Raw genomic sequence first — 18,930 nt, 5'->3', positions numbered from 1 at the left:
CATGCAAAATGTTTGAGACAGATAAAGGATATTTACAGAATCACAAAATGTATGAAGTCAGAAGGGACCTCTAGAGATTAGTCCATCACCCCTGCTCAAAGCAGGGACAACTCAAGCAGGTTGCTCAGGACCATTTCATGTTGGGTTAGTCCATCTTCCCCTGCTCCAGCGTGGGGTCCCTCCCACGGGCTGCACTTCTTCCTGAACTTCTCCAGCGTGGGTCCCTTCCAGGGGCTGCAGTCCTTCAGGCACGGCCTGCTCCAGCACGGGCTTCCCCACGGAGTGGCGGCCATCTTGTGGGGCATCCACCCCCCTGCTCCGGCGTGGGCTCCTCTCTCCCCGGGCTGCAGGTGGGCGTCTGCTCCCCCGCTCCCCTCCATGGCTGGGGGACACCGCCTGCCGCCTGGTCTCCCCACGGGCTGCGGGGGCATCCCCTCCTCCCCTCCTTCCTCACTGACCTGGGGGTCTGCACAGGGGTTCCTCTCCCCTCCCACTCCCCTCACTCACTGCAGGTTCCCTTCTTAACTCTGCTCTCCCACAGAAGCTACCACTGTCTCTGATGGGCTCAGTCTGGGCTGGAGGTCAGTCTGACTCGGAGCCGGGGAAGCTTCTGGCAGCTTCTCACAGGAGCCGGCCCTGCAGCCCCTCCCCCGCTACCAAAAACCCACTACACGAACCCCAAACAACCATAAAAAGTGTTGTTAACAAATTAATTCAGTAAAGTTCAGATTTAAAGTTTGGTTTTGAAGTTTAAAACTGACCTAATTTTTCAGTCTTCTAAACACCCCCAGAACAGCAACCTGATTCCCTAACTGCCACATGTATATCCATGTTTTTCAGTTGCTAATACAGCCCAGAATGTGCTTGGTCTTCTTTGCTTCATTAGCACATTGCTGATTCAGGCGCATCTTGTTGCCTACCAGGACCCCCAGAGCTTTCTCTGCTTTCTTGCCTATTGGCCCCAGCCTGTACTGGGTCATGGCACCACCCCATCCCTGGTGCTGGACTTCACACTTGCCTTTGTTGAATTGCATGAAATTCCTGTTAGGTCATTTTTTTAGGTCATACTGAATAGCAACCCTGCCCTCCAGTGTATCACCCACAATTTTGGATCATCTGTAAACTTGCTGAGAGTACTGTCCATCTCACTCTCCCGGTGATATTAAGCAGTGGTGACCACACTCTGCAAGATGGAGTTTGTAGAGCTGATCACAACCCTTTAAGCTCAGCAGTCCAGCCAACTTTCCACCCATCTTTTAGTCCATCAGTTTTCCTGTTCATTCTTTTTTGACATTTTGTCACCCCCTTATTTGACCCTTGTGTTCTTAAATATGTGCTGTTCATGGTTTTGGCTCTGAGGAGGTCATTCCTGTGCTGTGGTTTATTTAACCCCAGCCAGCAACTAAGAACCACGCAGCCACTCATTCACTTTCCCCCCCCACCCAGTGGACAGGACCCCCCATCCAGCTGAAACCAGGACAACCAACCAGCTCTCTTAGTCCCCTTTGCCCCCCCAGGGCAGTCTATCATGGCAATCTGCCATGCATATCCCTAAACTAGACAAAAATCTACTTTCATGAAGAAGGGTTGCAATTCCACTGTTCATTTTTCTTGCTTCTCCCAGTATTTTAAAAGCCATAATCTCATGGCTGTTGAAGCCAAATTAAAAAGCAAAAGAATAAACAGCTGCCTAGAAGGAGTAAGAAGAAAAAAAAAAAGCATACAATTTGCATGAAAACCGTCAGACCTATTCAGATCAAAGCCACACAAACATTTGGTCATCATAATAACAAGACACTCAAAGTAAAAACCTTTTCTAGTGTTCATAAAACTGCTTATTTAATTAACAGGGAGCAAGCAAACAGGACACCGTTTCCTTCTCACATTTTCAAGCAAAAATAAGCCTTTGCAATGAAATAATTCTTTAGGGAAAGTTGAAAAAGATGATCTTCACTTTTATAAAAGTTCTCAGAATAAACTTACTGGTTGAATCTGTACTAGCAAGCCAAGTAAGCGTGAAGCTGCATCTCTCTTTGCCAGCAGACTGCAAGGGTAAGTTCCAGACAACATATTTAAACTGTCTCTGGCCTGTACGGAATTTCAAACCATGCCCAGGAACTGTTTAGAAGGGTAGGAACTGAGTAGACCAAAATTACGCTGTAGACTTTTTAACACTTTAGCTATACAGAGAAACTGAGCTCCAGTGCCTAAGAATGTTGCCTAGTAAAGAAATGTTCCCTGGTATGGATGAACTCAATTTCTTAATATTTGTGTTGCTTGGGATTTATGCTAACTGGCTGCATAAAGATATACTTTTCCCAGTTAATTTCCTGGTGCTGTGGAATCACAATTTCAAAAATTCCCAGATTTCAGTTATGTGGAAAACTCGGGGGTTTGGGTTTGGTTCCCCCCTCCCCCCCCCCCTTTTTTTTTCTGAATAGCAATGATATTTCAGAAGCTTTTGTTTGTTTGTTTGAGATCAGCATTACAGAAATTATTCATATTGTTAAGGTAAAAATTTTTCTTTAGACATTGTAAAGTTCAGATTAATTTTCTATTTTATTATTAAGATATATTTGATTATTTATTTATATTTATTATACAATCTTGTGGGAAATTAAAATATTTTTTACCCTACTAAAAGTAAATATTTCTATATTTTTGAGAGAACCTTCCCTCTTCATGTTGTATTTGTATGTCTTTGTACCACTTGCCTGTCTAGTCCATCATTATTTATTTATTTTTAAATCTAATAATGATAAATAACCCTCTTGCTCTTAGTCAATAAAGTATTTTCAGTATGTTTTTGTCCAGATCCTCTAGCTCTACATATGATAGTAATTCAAATGCACACCTGCATTTCTTCACCAAAAGGGCTGTCAAGCATTGGAACCAGCTGCCCAGGGAAGTGGTTGAGTCATCGTCCCTGGAGGTATTTAAAAGAGGTGTAGGTGTGGCACTGAAAGGCACCGTTTAGTGATGGATTTGGCAGTGTTAGGTTTATGGTTTGACTCAATGATCTTAAAGGTCTTTTCCAACGTAAATGATTCTAAGATTCTATGTAGGTGTTTGTGGACTTGGTTTTTAAAAATATTTTCCTATATTTGCTCCGTCTGTTTTCCCATGGATAAGCAGCTTGACTATGTTGATACTTGAAGACTGTTTTAAATAAAAAAAGAAAGAAACATCTCAGTAAAAGAGGTGTTTTAACCTAATCCTTGTCCTGTACCTTAATGTATATAGAGCTATGTATGTGCACACACAAACACAGTTACTTTAAATGTACTTTAGGATTTTTTAAGGCATTCATGAGATTGCATTTCCACCCATTTTCCATCTGTATCATCCATTTTCAGCTAAGGCTTTATCTGAATATCTGAGTGCCAGGCTGAGCCCAGTAATGAGACAGTCATATCTTATGATTACATATTTAAGACTTATCTTAAAAAGCAATAGGAAAAAAAAAATCCAGGGATAACAGTAAAGCACAGATGAGTAGGAACATCTGTTTACCCAATATTAGCTCAAGTTATCACTTCTTAGTATTGTGCTATCACACTATACTATTCTGTACTTACATTTTCATAGAGATTTTTTCTTGTCTTTTTCCTTTACCACCTACTAAATTGTATGATAATATATTTTATTTCATAGCACTATCGCTAAAGCATGCCACGCTTTGCACAAATGTAGATGTCAGAGAACCGTACGTTGCTCAAACTGCTGAGATTTGCATGCTTCAGCTATGAAAAAATATTTAACATTATTTATTTAATCATTTAATCATCATAAAAGGATTAAGACTATCTTTCTTATTTTCCTTCATACAGCAGAGTTCACCTACAGAGATGTAGGAGTATTAAAGTATTCTCTGTTGGCCTATAAGATCCCCGACAGCTGTCCCCTTTCTCACACTTCTTCCTGAAATCATTCACAGTGTATCTTATGCTTTTGCTCCTTGGACCTCATCATTATTGGTTATTAATTGCCAGGTCACTTAGGAATTGAATTATAGCACTCATATATTTCCCTCAGGGTACTGATTATTCACTTCTCTTTCCTCTGATAGCAATAAAAGGCTCTCATGAAATTACTGACTGCCAGGACTGTGTTGTTACTACAGTTGAACAAACTCATTTTTGTCAGGATATCATGCAAAAAAATTACTTCTGCATAATTCATGTAACGACTGCATACAAAATGGAGATGAAAGCCTGCTAGAAGAGTTTCTTTACCTTCAAAGAAGCAAAGCAACTATAGATATAATTGTATTAAAAGCAAAATTACTGAAAAAGTAGATAAAGCAGATTTTCATATAATATAGAAACGTAGTCTAAAATTGCGACAGGAATATCTTCTACTGAAGAGGTATACAATGCAACCTCTAGATTTGTGTCTCTACTATGACAAATGGGCCAAGTGATCCCTTTTAGAAACAAATTATTTTTAAAAGTAGTTGAGTTAATACCTTTCCAAAACTTAGTAAAATGTTGTCACAGAACCTCACTGTTGGACAGAAATCTTTTTGCTTATAGCCTGAACTCATCATGCCCAGGTAGAAGCTACAGGTTTGGCATTACCATTGATACTTCGTGCATGTGGGGTTTTTTCCCCCCTTTTCCCTATATGCCTTACTGGTATGTTACCAGATGTCTGTGATATCCTTCCAGGGAGTATTTTTGCTAGACAAATTGAGTATACAGCTTTTACTCTCTTCCAAGATAGTAGCAGCACAAGATGGTAACAGTTTAAGATGCATTGTGTTTAAGAAGAGACGCTATTAGGTATATTAGGATGCTGAGAGACAAAATATTGTCCTTGTATAACTTCTAACTGTTGGATTAAGTTTGCTCAAAAAGCATGTGACATTTTAATTTTATTCAAATACTTACACCCATTCTGCTTTGGTGTATCTCATCACAGGCTCATAGTATTTTTCCAGTCTTTTTTTTTTCCTCTTCTCAAGGAATATCTGCCACTTTCCGTTTTGTGTAAGCTGGGACACTGTCCTTTTACTTTTGATCAGGAAGCATCCTCCCTTGCTTCAGATTTCTGTGTAAGACTTTTAGCTTGGAACTTAACATTGTCTCAACATGCAACATGTGGAGCAGCACTGTGGCTGTTGTGTGCTTTTGTGGTGCCAGTACTTTCTATCCCAGATGTGATTTTTGTAACTAGGTCCAAACTGACTTACCACTGGTTGTGGTAAGTGACTGACTGTGGTTGTGCCCACAGTATAATGTGTTAATAAGTAATTAATAATGTGCAAATGCAAATTCAGAATTACATGAAGTATTCCATACTGTCAGGACCTTCCGCAATGGTATTAATGATACCTTTACTGAAAATGTATTTCTAGTACCATCTAGTCTGCCTTTTCACAACTCCTTAGCACTGATGTGAAAGAGCGATCCTGTATTTGACTGGCCTACACAGGCCTTTCCTCCCCACAGTAACTTCCAGCAATGGTTTCTCAGCACACAACAAAGCAGGAATATATGTAAGAAATACAGTCTCCTTGTCTAACTAATTACCTCCTTATAACAGTGTCACAAATGCTTTACAGAAACCCATGTAATTTTTTTATGACTTATGTCATGCTTACAAAACAGGGATAACATGTTAATCCACCATGATCTGTCTTTAGTCAGCCCCACTACATTTTATCCAAATTTTCTTTAGAATCATGTACATAATAATCCTTCTTTTCAAAATGTTTTTAGATATGACCTACTAGTAGAGTCAGATTATTTAGTCAGATTAAACTCAGACTATTATGAAAAGCAAAATGTTCCTACTCATAGCCCATGTATTGAATCAGCATTTGAGACACTTACACATAAGCTTGTACATTTTTCTGGAGACCACAATGATTGGCTAGTGCTACATTAAATATTTTCTATATAAAATGCCCCATGCCTATCACAGCCCAGAAGAGAAAATGAGAATAATCTATAGGTCAGAGAGGAAACAGTTTTGAATGATCATGTGTGAACCCCATTTCAACAGCTACTGCTACCTTCCAGCCTTTACAAGCAGAGAGCACCAGCCTCCAGGTTGGTAACTGTATTAGGAATAAACTTTTTATTAATTGTTTTACTAACTAACCTGGCTATTCTCACAAAGTTAAAGCTTTCTTTGTCTTTGATTCCTGTTATTTCTTACTGTAGCTTAGTCCATCTGACCTGTCTCAGTCATTAAAAGTTGCTATATCCTATAGATTACTAGATTGCAAAGAGCTATTTAAGGCAAGGTCATATCTTTTCAACTAGTAATCAACACAGATAAGAAATTATGCCCTGAAAGGAATCATAGAAGGTCGTCAGCCAGAGCCTTATGTGTATGAATGACATTCCTCTCTTCCTGTTCAGTAGCCCATATCGTCACCTTAGAACATGGAAAACTAAAGGAGTGTACGGGTTTTATCTTTTTAACTTTATAACTTTTTTTTGCCATCCCATATGAATTTTATAGTTTTATTTAATCATAACAGATAAGCAGACTACGTAACTCTTCTGATAATAGGGGGTTCAGGGTACATGTACTCAAGAGTAATTTTCTTTTCCTTTCTCAGCTAGGTTTCTCTGATCACACATTCCCTATCTGAATTGAACATCATCAGCCATTTATTTCAATACTTGGCTAGTGACAAGTGAACAAAATAGTATTTATCTGAAGCAGCAATGAACCACCTCTTCATGTAAATCCCATTAATCACAACGTCAAGCTGGATAACCATTGGGTCAGATGATAACTTCTAACCTGTAATTATCTTTATCTCTGGATACATGAATAGCCCATAAATACTAATAGTTGGGCAGTTTTATTATAGATGCATGAAAAATCCACCTATGTATTAAATGTTAAATATACATCAGAACAATCAGCATGTATGTCCTCACCAAATTCAAGAAGAAGAAACTGACATACATATTTCTTCTTTGTGATAAAGTGAAAAATGTTGAAGACTCTTCAGAAATACTTTTTCCTAAAAATATTAATTGCACAGTTGGGTCTAGAAAAAGTAGACAAGACTTCACTCCTATTGAGTTATTGCAGTTTAAGTTTCAACACCTTCCACTATAGATCCATTATTTATTTACATATTCATAAGAATCACCTTTTAATGATTTCATGATGTTTCATGAGAGCTTTTTCTCAGATATAATGGGTTTCTTTGTGTTTTGGTTTATCACTGCATATGTTCCTTTTGGAACATATATTTGATTGAAGTGGCAGTGTGGCAGATCCCCTAAGACAGAGTCAATGAAATAATTTTCTGAGGTCAACCTAGTGAACAAAACCAAACTACATGGAGAAGATGCCTAATAATAAAGATCTGAGTCCCTGTTCCCAGCTTTTCTCAGAAGGAACACAAGGGAGCCATTTGTAACCTCCTGCTTCTAGAAGCAAGATGACTGTGACCACCTTTGGAGGAATCTAGGACAAACTTTTCTTCTGTTCTGGTCTTCACTTAAGGTGTGGTGGTTTTGGTTTTGTGTTGTTTGGGTTTTTTTTAAATTATTCCTTGAAAGTCTCTGAAAGTATATACAAAGAGTACCTGCCTTCTATACCAATGAATTATCCATCAGTATTTCCAGTAGTATCATGAAGCTATTGTGTATCAGAGGACTGAAAAATGTCCATAAGCTTAAAACAACGTAGTTCTGAACTGAAGTCACTCATGCACATTTATTTGTTTAATATTCATTACACAACTGCTTTCATAAGAAATATGAATTCAAAAGTCCCTTACCTTACGGAACATTAAAAGGATCATATATAACAGTTCATTGATAAATGGACACCACAACAAATACAGCTGTCCATATCAGATTTTACCTTGACATATGGAAAGTAAATTTAGAACCACTGTTTATTTCATTGCAAGATTTATTTCATAATGATGTAAAACATATTCCTTGTGGCTAATATATTTTTAACAAGTAAAAGAACTACAGAATTTAAACCTTGGGTATGAAGTATAATACTTATTCTTTGGAGTAGACTTATGCATAAATAATCAGTCTTTTAAGGTCCATTTCTATGTATTTGTATCACCATGTTGCCTAGTTAGTATCACTGTTCTAGGCACTGCATATACAGGTAGTACAATTCAACCACTTACAGATCCTTTAAGTAGACAAAATGCATATGGGGGAACTCACTACCCACAGTTACGCAGGAGATTAGCAGCATAGGTGGGTAGGAATACAGAAAAGCTGGATACTTTTATCCCATAAATTCCCAACTTACAGAGCATCTAAATTTCAGAAAATTACTCAGATTTTACATTGCCTAGGGCCATCTATTTCCTGACAGGAAGTGGGAGGCATCAATATTCTATTTAACCAGAAATCTACAATAAGTTCATATGATAACTAACTGCCAGACTTCTCCAAGGCTCAATGTCATTAATATTACCATCCAACTTCTGTACAAGAACCTACTGGTCAGAAGTTTTCTTCTGATCAAGTGGCAGGCTTGGATACCTGCCTTCCCCAGATATGTGAATTTCAAACAGAGTGGCCATCCAGATTATTGGTATTATGAGGAAGACACCTTCTACTGAAGATGAGTAACTCTGCTAGTGGTCAGGAATTAAGGAAGAAAGTAAACAGAGGGCAGGTTGAATTTAGCCCGATCAGTAAATCTTCTGCAAAGGTCTGGATTCAGGCTGCTCACATAGCTCATTTACTCGTGTAAAACACCACAAGAGTTCACTATCAGGAAGACCCAGAGATCACCTTATATATCTGTAGAAAATGAAAGGATATTGTTTCAAAAGTACAGGAGATATCTGGATTATGGCTGAGGCAGGTGCAGCGCAACTTGGCTTGGCCTCTCTGCAGGTCAGCAATTGCCTCAGTACATCCAGAAGTTCAAAGCATACTTAAGAGTCATACAAGCCCCACTGCTTCTAACCCCAGTCTTCTTGCTAACTTGAAGAGTACACAGTCAGGATGGCTGAGATATTTGTCTGGCCAAATGATGCAAAAGCATGCATGGCTCTACGAATTATGCAACGATAACCTCCAACCCCACTGGATATAAAAGGAGATGGATAAACAAAGGAAAAACTTTAATCCTATTTTATCATGGAATCATTATGGTTTTTAAGTTGAAAGGGATGTCTGGAAGTCAAAAACACATTGCTCAAAGCCTTGTCCAGTCAACTTATGAACAGTTTAGAAGATGGAGATACTAAAAACTCTATGGACAACCATGAAGAAAAGATTATAGGACAAAAAATTGATATATTTTTCCAGCTTTATCACTGGGTCTAGTAAAAGGTACAAATAGGTTACAAAGAGGTTACAGTAGCTTTCTCCCATATAAATTAGACTCAGATTCAAGCAAAGTTATCTAAACATATTTTGGATGATAAATAGCTGGATAATACTTTGAAAGATTTATAGTGTGTATATATATATAATCATCACAAATTCAGTTCAGGATTCTTCCAAACTGAAGAAGATTCACTTTGTTAGTTTTTTCACCTTATACTATCACAAACATATAAAAGGATATCCTTGAACAATAACCGTTGTTTTTTTTTAAGAAAAATGAAAAATAGAATTACCTGAAAAAGGTAACAAAAATGGCATATGCAGGTACAAAACTAAACCAAAAATTAAATCCCTTCCTTCTTACTGTCAAAATGAAAGAATACATAGTTGCCACAGCTCACACTTCAAATCCCATTAAGTTTTCTACGAAAAATAGACCAACTTGTCTTAAACTTCTCCATAAACAGGGATCGTACAAGTATTTGCACAATTTTCTGGTTCAGAACATTATAGAACGCAGAGATGTACATTGCATTCAAGGCCCAAAATGTACTCTTTACTATAAGGCTTTACAGTGAAACCATGATAATTCTGCTGTGCACTAGAGCAGCTTAACGAGAGCCTATAAAGTTGATCCCTTTTGGTGCGTTGTGCCACATACAGCTTACAGCTGGTATAGAATTTTTAAGAGATGAAGCAGGAGTGAAAAAGCCAGTCAGGGACACTCAAAGCTTACGATTGCGCTAGTAAAAACAAAAAGTGTAGGGCAATAGCCCAGACACTGGAAATCTATATTCTCAAATTGCTAGAATGGCCAGCACTTCCCCAAATTCTTATGCACAGTTTGGGCGTTAGCCCAGTCCAGGGATCATTCACAACAGTCAGCTTGATCAAAACCATTCTGTCTCAGAAGCCAAGAGAGTATAATAATATTGACATAGTCAAATGCCGTCAGCTGGCAAAAACATAGTATCATGAGCCCTCAAACCACAAATGTGTGGTAGTGCCCAAGAATTTCACTGAAAATCATATCTGTCATAAACAAAGCTTGTGAGCTGTGAGTTATTTCACAAATAATTGCAAGGTTCTTTTAGTCCAGACATTAAGTAACTCCACACGTTTGTCTTTTTATACATTATATCACACCTTCTTCCATACGTTATGGGATGCATAATTTGGTAAGGAAAATGGTTCTGAAGCTATGCTGAGAACATTATGTTTTGCCACATAAGCTATATGGATACATTTGCAGCGTACCTACTAAAGTGCTCTAAAATAATAAAAAAACCCCAATCTCCAGGATTCTGTACCTGATACCCAATTATATCTTATAAGCAGTTACAGTCACTTTGACCTGAAAATCTATACAAATCAAATCTACTCCTATGTCTCTTCTAAGGATCTTAAATAAGATCCCACAAGGAAGGATCCTAGTCATTTTATTTAGCTTCCATTTTTACTGCAGCAACAAAAAAGAAAGCTGAAGGGACAGGCAATGAGCATCCACACTCAAGATGCCACTTGCACTTTAAGCATGGAGTGCCCTTGTGTCAGGACCCGGGCGGGAGAGGCCAGGGCGGGCCGGCGTGGAGCCGGGAATTCCCTGGGGCCGGAGGAAGGGGCAAGGGCAGCCGACGGCCGGCGGGAGGCTTTCTTCCCGGCGGGAGCGGCCCGAGCTCGGGCCACCGGTGTGACAGGCAGCAGGCGGCGGGGTCTGCCACAGCAGGAGCGGGCGGGAAACTCCCTCAGCGAACCGTGTCACCCGCGGGAACCGGGCCCAACCGAACCGGGACCGCCGGCCTGGCTCCTCTGGGGAGCGGAGCGGGGCAGGGAGGAGAACGCGGAGAGCCCTCCCGACGGGTCGGGTCGGGTCGGGTCGGCAGGTTCGCAGCGGACCCCCCGGCTTCCCGGCGGGCGGGCGGCCGGCCGGAGCCGCTCCTTGGAGGGGCCCGGCCCGGCCCGGCCCGGCCCGGCGCCTGAGGCCCGCGGCTCCTCACCGCCCGGGACGGGGACGGGGACGGGGACGGGGACGGGCAAGGGCAGAACTCGCCCCGCCACGACGCTGGAGACGTTCCCTCCGGCAGTCCCTAACACCTTGTTCTCTGTAAAAATGGACCAGTCCCAGCTAAGCAGCAGTATTTCAGTCTTGACTTTGTCCTGGGCATTATTAACCAACCAAGGGTCCAGAAACAAACATCAGGCTCTGGCATAATATCAAAAATGTCAAGACAACTTAAGAATTTTGGACATTGGTACTAATGTTTCTCATCTGCACAGGAAGCTACAGGGAAATAAAGCCCAGAAGGTAACAGTCTTAAAGAAATTAATCTAATACATGAATCTGGAAGAGTCAGCCGATACCTGATTTTTCAGGCCAGACAGGAAAATACACTCAGTATGTTTATGTTACTTATCTCAGTATTTATAAGAAAAAATATGCATGTTTTAATCTGCATCCTGAAATCATTGTATCATCATTCCTTGCATTTTCCAGTTTGTAGTATATAATACAGAGCCGTGATCACTATATGGAGATCACATAGTGAATAAAAGAAGTTGTAATTAGAGAGGGGGGATCTGCCTGCACTAAGTAACAAAGCTGTTTGAAAACAGAAATAAATCTGACCCTATCCTTTCCTTTCTGACCAAACTTTGTTCTTAAAATGTGTGCTAGAAAGCCCAATCCACTTGGACTTGCCTGTATACTTGAGGGATATGCTGATCAGAGTTGGGAGGTAAGAGAAGGACATCTACCTGTGCTGTAGTAAGGAAGGAATATGAGAGTTGGACCACAGGGATGTTCCATTTATAGGTTTTTCTGCAGGACCTGGGGGACAGAGGTTTTATACAGAACTGCTGTGGGAACTGATGTGCAGGCGTGATCATCACAGCCTTTTTAATGTTCAAAAACATGATTCTCTTTTTCAATACTATGTTATTTTTTTAAAGAATCCTCTATTATGAATGCTTTGCTATCTATATTTGACGTCCAAACAGGAAGTGCCCAGTGGGAAGCACTGAGAAACCACTTTAAATTATTGTTTTGTGAGCTTAAAAGGTCCTGCACAAAGCAGCTATCTTTTAGGTATGCCATTTCTTCTCAGATCTCTACATATTTTACTAAGTGTTGTCTTTCACCCTGATAGGCAGCTCAGCCCCACACAGCTGCTTGCTCACTCTCCCCTGGTGGAATGGAGGAGAGAATCGGAAGTGTAAAAGGGAGAAAACTCACAGATTGAGATAAAGAAAGTTTAATAGGTAAAGCAAAAGCTATATGCAAGCAAAGCAAAACAAAGAATTCATTCACTACTTCCCATTCGCAGGCAGGTGTTCAGCCATCTCCAGGAAAACAGGGCTCCATCACACATAACAGTTAGGGAACAGTTGGGAAGACAAATGCCATCACTCCAAACGTTCCCCCCTTCCTCCTTCTTCCCCCAGCTTTACGCGCTGAGCATGACATCATATGGTCTGGAATCTCCCTTGGGTCAGTCGGGGTCAGCTGTCCCGGCTGTGTCTCCTCCCAACTTGTTGCACACCCGCAGCCTACTTGCTGGTGGGGTGGGGTGAGAAGCAGAAAAGGCCTTGGCTCTATGTGAGCACTGCTCAGCAGTAATGAAAACATCCATGAATTATCAACACTGTTTTGGTCACAAATCTGAACCATACAAGCTACTATGAAGCAAATTAACTATCCCAGCCAAAACTGGTACACTAAATCACAGCAAGTCTTCAATGTGTAAAAGTATAATTTTTCTGACTGGCAAAAAAATACAAGTGAAAACTAGAAAAGAAACAATGTAGGTGGAAGGCAAAGAATAGGTGGCAATGCACTATAGTGTCTGGGGAAGATGACAGGTTGGGGAGAATGCTATCCTCTAAGAGGGTATTTCTAGCAAAAACTTGACATAGGTTAGTCCTTCCCATAAATCATACAGATGAAGCCACAGCTGAGGTATAAATTCTACTCTCCTTCCAACTTGCAACAGACTGATATCAAAGTTCATATCTTCAGGAACAGAGAAAATAAGTCAGAATTTACTTTTGTGATTCGGCCTTGTTTTGTGGTAGAAACAACAGAAGGATCCTGTCTCCAGTCCCTCCACAGCAACCTGGTTGCACTGGGGAATGTGAGGTCCAGAGCCTTCACCCATGCTGTTTATACGATCTTTTATGGTTTGAAGAGGAAGAAGCAATTCTTCATACAAGATGCACTCCTTGCTCTCTGTGCTACCTTTAATATATAGTCTTGGGTGAAGAAGTAACGAGCTTCTTATCCAACATTATTTTCTGAGCTAGTGTCCTCCACAGTGCCATGCTTTCAATCTATATATAGAAGAAGAAATCAACAGGAGAGATCAGGGAAGATTTAACTCTTTGCTCATATTCAGTAATCGCTGTCAGAAAAAAAGTTATCATTAGAGTTCCCTTATTGAAACCTGTATTAAGGAAATTTTGAGAGACACATTTTCATCACCTGATGAACCTTTATTGTGCTCCTAAGACTATGATCGATTGTTAAATTATACCTTTCTTCCAAATTGTTAAGGAACTGTAAAATATCTTTTTTTCTTTTTTTTTTTCTTTTACGCTTAAGAATTCTTTGGTATTAACCTCACCTTCTCTGAAGTTGCTACATCTCTGGTGCATAGAGAATAAGCAATTTCTAGACAAAGATTTGATAGGTCAATTGTGAACAACAGCTGGAAAGAATAACGGTAGCATATATGAAAGCAAGCTCTAGACCAAAAAGACTAAATTGCTGTACATAACATATGTTCACAGCAGGTAAAGAGCTTTCATTCCAATAGTAATTTTTACATTATGCTAATCTCTAAGCATATACAAGTCAAAAAAGCATGTTTTTTCCTGATTTGTGCCATATGATTTGAGTCCAGCCTTAACATTATTATAGAGAATTATCAGAATGCCAACCTTCAAAATTGCAGACCAACAGAAACATTTGTGGTTTATTCCTACCAGTTAAACAGCTGCACCAAAAATAAGTCAATAGTTTGCTTATTCATGTTCAGAGTTATCTATGTTTACAGTCTGATATAACATCTTTTTATATTTGTCATACTCTAATTTTAACTTCTTAAAGTACAAGATTAAATAGGCAAAAAACTGCTAAAGAATGCATGCTGCAATGTGTGTTACTTCAGTAACAGTTTGGGTCAATATCAAATTGTTGGATGATGTATCTGGGCATGTAGAATGATAGAAATTAAGTGGGTAGTACACAGAAAGCAAAAGCTAAGTACAGCAGAATATAAGGGACAGTACAAACTAGTGTTAATACAATGAAAATAGGATTAGAATAATCTGATACAATGAGATTTAAAAAACAATTTCAGATAACAATAACAGTAAAGAAGATTAGGAAGCAGAAGTTACATATTTATTTTTTTTAGATAAGTTAAATTAGTTAGCTGTCGTTCTATCAGATCTTACAAGTTTGGGCTACATGCTGAAGGACATCTTGAAAGACTGGTAAGCATGGGACCTGGTGATCATAATACAGCACTATGGATATATGTGCAAGTGTTTAATACTGAGCTAGAGTATGAGTTTAAACTTGTCAGGTGCTCTGTGGTAACTGCCAATGTGTCTACTCTTGCTCTATGCTTACTTCAAGGTTAATGATCCCTTTTTTACATAGGGGTAAAAGCATGCAGTAGCTATTGCAAAGCTAAATTATGGTAACTGGTTTGTCTCAGCTACATACTCCCTAATCCAGCAATTTAACCTCCCACACGGAAGCAGAGAAGATTTGGTTCTTAGCTTCACTCACATCACTGAATGGGCATCAGAAAAGCATTTCTAAGCATACTTCAAGTACAATATTTAAAATAAGAGTGATCTAAATACCACAATACCAGCTTTTAGACTACAATGGTAGTAAAGGTAGAATCTAGCTTCAAGATTACCTTCCTATGCCAAATGAAACTTCCTGGGACATGCCCAGTCTTAAAATTCAGTCTAAATGTTCCATCTCTGTTCCATCCAATTCAGTCTAAATGTTCCATTACCTACCACTAATCAAGTTGCACTGTTCTGTCTACTTCTTCCCCTAAACAGTTCATCTGACTCTACTGTGTTCATGCTCTTCAGAAAGTTTTCATACTTTATTTCCCTGCCACAGCTCTAACTGCCCGTTTGGCAGCTCTTGATCTGTTTGAGTGAATCCACAACTAAATCTGTCCTTGAAGCATTCCAATCCTCTGAGAAGGTCTTTGTCCCTCCTTGCCTTTTTTTTGCTTGCCTCCCCTTTATTTTACCTGGAACCCATTTTGTCATTGGCACAAGCTAAATTTTTCCCTGGCCAATGATGAGGACTACCTTGTAGCTTCACCTTCCAAGCAGCAAAACTCAATTTTGTCTGTACCATTGCACTGACTACTCTCATCTGGTCCAGGTTTCCCTTTCTCTCCAGAGGGCTCTTAAACAGACTGTTATTATTTAATCTACTTTTAATCTCTTCCATAATATCAGTTTCTCATTTTTTGTAATAATTTTCCAGAGGTCCTTTTTATTTGCCTTTAAGTAATGAAGACTCTAAAATTAAATAATCATTGAGAGAGTGTTCAGAAACCTACTAAATTTGTGGAGGTAAATAATCTGCATACCCAAAGCAGATCACCTAGACAGCCACGTTATAACCCAAACTGCTTATTTGAAACTTCTACTCTTCTTGCATTACCTTTGTCTAGTTACAGATTTCCGTTTTTTTCCCCCTCTACCTTTTTAAATTTCCTTTGGGTTTATTCTACCAATGTGTTTGATTTAATGAATTTTAAGATAAAATTACATTATTTTATTTCTGTATTTTAAGTTTCAACTGATCCTTCTTGTTTATTTCAGTATTATTACATTAAATTTTTCGTAAAAATTACCAAGTAGAACTACAGATGTGTGACATGTAAAAAAAATAATTGGTAAGACATTAGAGTTCAAAAATTTATCATCTCAAATATTTTTGAGAGAAGTAAAAAGCATCATGTATTTTAAGTATATATACAACATATATATATGAGTGATTTTCTATGTTATTGGCAAGGTCAGGGATTTAGTTTTAGTTGTTAAATGATTGCAAAAATGAAGATTAGATCATTTTAACCTACAGGCTAGCTTAAGTAGCTATTTAAGCCTTTGGTAGACATAACTTAGAGTTAACCTGTACATTTCAAAGTACTGGAAAAAGCTCACTGGAGGCAAAATAATTCACCTGAGGCTCATGTTTGGTTCATGTACAGCATGATAAAAGGTAATCTAGAAAATAAAAATAACAGATTATATAGACACTTCAATGTTTTAAAAACAGATATTGATTCTTTCCTTTTAATCTTTATAGTCATCAACACAGCTGCCTTACTCATTGCTACATACTTTAAATCTCCTCAGTACTGAATCAATAATGACACTTTATAAACAAAGGCAATCAGACCATATCCTTTCTGTTATATACATCTTTAACAGCTAGATTGTTTCCAAGAAACTGCTGATCAAGCAAGCAGTCCAGAAGGTGTTCCAATCTGGTAAACAGGTCCTGTTTTCTCTGAAGTCCTGAGTATCTACCCAGAAAATATAATTCACTGTAATTCTGGACTACAAAAAAATACAAATTATTTTGTAAACAGTCAGAATCTCTTTACTTTTCACATCAGGAAAATATTAGCAATAAAATATTGGTTACACTGCTGGATCAGTTACCAAAGCAAAGAACAGGGAACAAACAAGAGAAATGACATTTAATAAGAAACAAGTACCCTGTTTCTTTGCTTCTGAAACTTCTCTGTGCTACTCAGACGGCTCAAATGACATTCAGTTATTCGCCTCCCATATGTCTGTGATTTAATTATAATCAAAACTGTCAGGGAGGTATTTTAAATCACAGGGGTTTGTCAATGTTTGCTGGCACAAGCATGGAAATTTTCTGTGTTAATCTTTTCTCTGACTTCAAATTTATATTAATGGCCATCATTCCTCAGGCTGCCTTCCTAAGAAGTGCTGGGGATCATGATTGAAAGAGAAATAAACTATATATTGCCTCCAGCAGTGAGCAGCTGGTGTTTTAACTGTCTGAATACAAACTTAAGATGTACAATTCTGGCTTTATATGACAAAGGCTTTTATGGCTCAGACACTAACAGCACCTAGCTTGTCCAAGTCAACCATAAGGATTGACATGAAGAGATTATTGTAAGGCTAACTGCATTAGAAAGAAGCTGTCATTAAGTGGAAAAGTGTGAAAAAAGTTAAGGAGGTTCAAAATGCTTCACTGAAACAATTATTTTCTCAAGCAGAAAAATAAAACAATAGAATGTCATCTGTCCTAATGCCTATACACTTTTCAAAATTTATTCGTTAAAACAAACAAAAAACCCCAAGCCTGCAATTTATCCCTTAACTGTTTTAAGACTCGTACTTCTGATTTAAAAATTTTATAAAAAAAAGAAAAAGGAAAAAATACTTATCACTGTTGTGGTTTTTTTCTTTTATATTGGTGCAGATAATGTCTCTTGAGAGATATCTCTTTCAAAGAAATTGGCAAAATTATAACATTATCTCACGGTTTGTACTTAAAGTGTGATGAAATAGCTTTGAACCTCTGCAATGATTAACTCCTCAGATGTTTAAAAGATCTAAGTGGAAAAAGCTAGAAAGACTGAAATGTACATTGTTTTCAGAGTTTCACTTAAATTCAGTCACTGTAGAACTTTCTTTTCTTCTTCTGTCTTCCCAAAAAAGGAGTTGCATTGCATTTGTCTTTTAATGTCATAAGAATTATGCTGTCCCACTTAAATTTTCTTCCATTTTTTTGTGAATTATGACCAGTCTCCTAAATTAAGATTCTCTTGCCTGACTTTTAGAAGTATACACTTTTCCATGATTAAAAGCAAACCTCTTTTATCAAAATAGGAATCCCTGATATAAATCTATCAAGTTTCCATGGTATACAATACAGATCAATTGAGTATAAATATAGCAGAGTAACAGAAGGTGAATTAATTTAATGCCTTATTCCAAGGTGCAGCCTGTAATACTATGTCCTGGTTTCAGCTGGGATAGAGATAATTTTCTTTCTAGTAGCTGGTATAGTGCTGTGTTTTGGGTTCAGTATGAGAAGAATGTTGATAACACACTGATGTTTTCAGTTGTTGCTGAGTAGTGTTTAGGCTAAGCCAAGGACTTTTCAGCTTCTGATGCCCAGCCAGCGTAGAAAGCTGGAGGGGCACAAGAAGTTGGCACAGGACACAGCCAGGGCAGCTGACCCAAACTGGCCAAAAGGGTATTCCGTACCATGTGACATCATGCCCAGTATATAAACTGGGGGGAAGTGGGGGGCCTGGGGAGGGGCACGCCTTGGGAACTAACTGGGCATCGGTTGGTGAGTGGTGAGCAATTGCATTGTACATCATTGTTTTGTATATTCCAATCCTTTTATTAGTAGTGTTAATTTATTATTGTTATTATTATCATTATTATTGTCTTCCTTTCTGTTCTATTAAACCCTTTTTATCTCAACCCACGAATTTTACCTTTTTCCTTCTGATTCTCTCCCCCATCCCACTGACTGGGGGGGGAAGTGAGCGAGTGGCTGCGTGGTGCTTAGTTGCTGGCTGGGGTTAAACCATGA

Source organism: Accipiter gentilis, chromosome 16 (genome assembly GCF_929443795.1).
Source record: "Accipiter gentilis chromosome 16, bAccGen1.1, whole genome shotgun sequence".
NCBI lineage: Eukaryota > Metazoa > Chordata > Aves > Accipitriformes > Accipitridae > Astur > Astur gentilis.
This window is presented reverse-complemented; position numbering follows the sequence as displayed.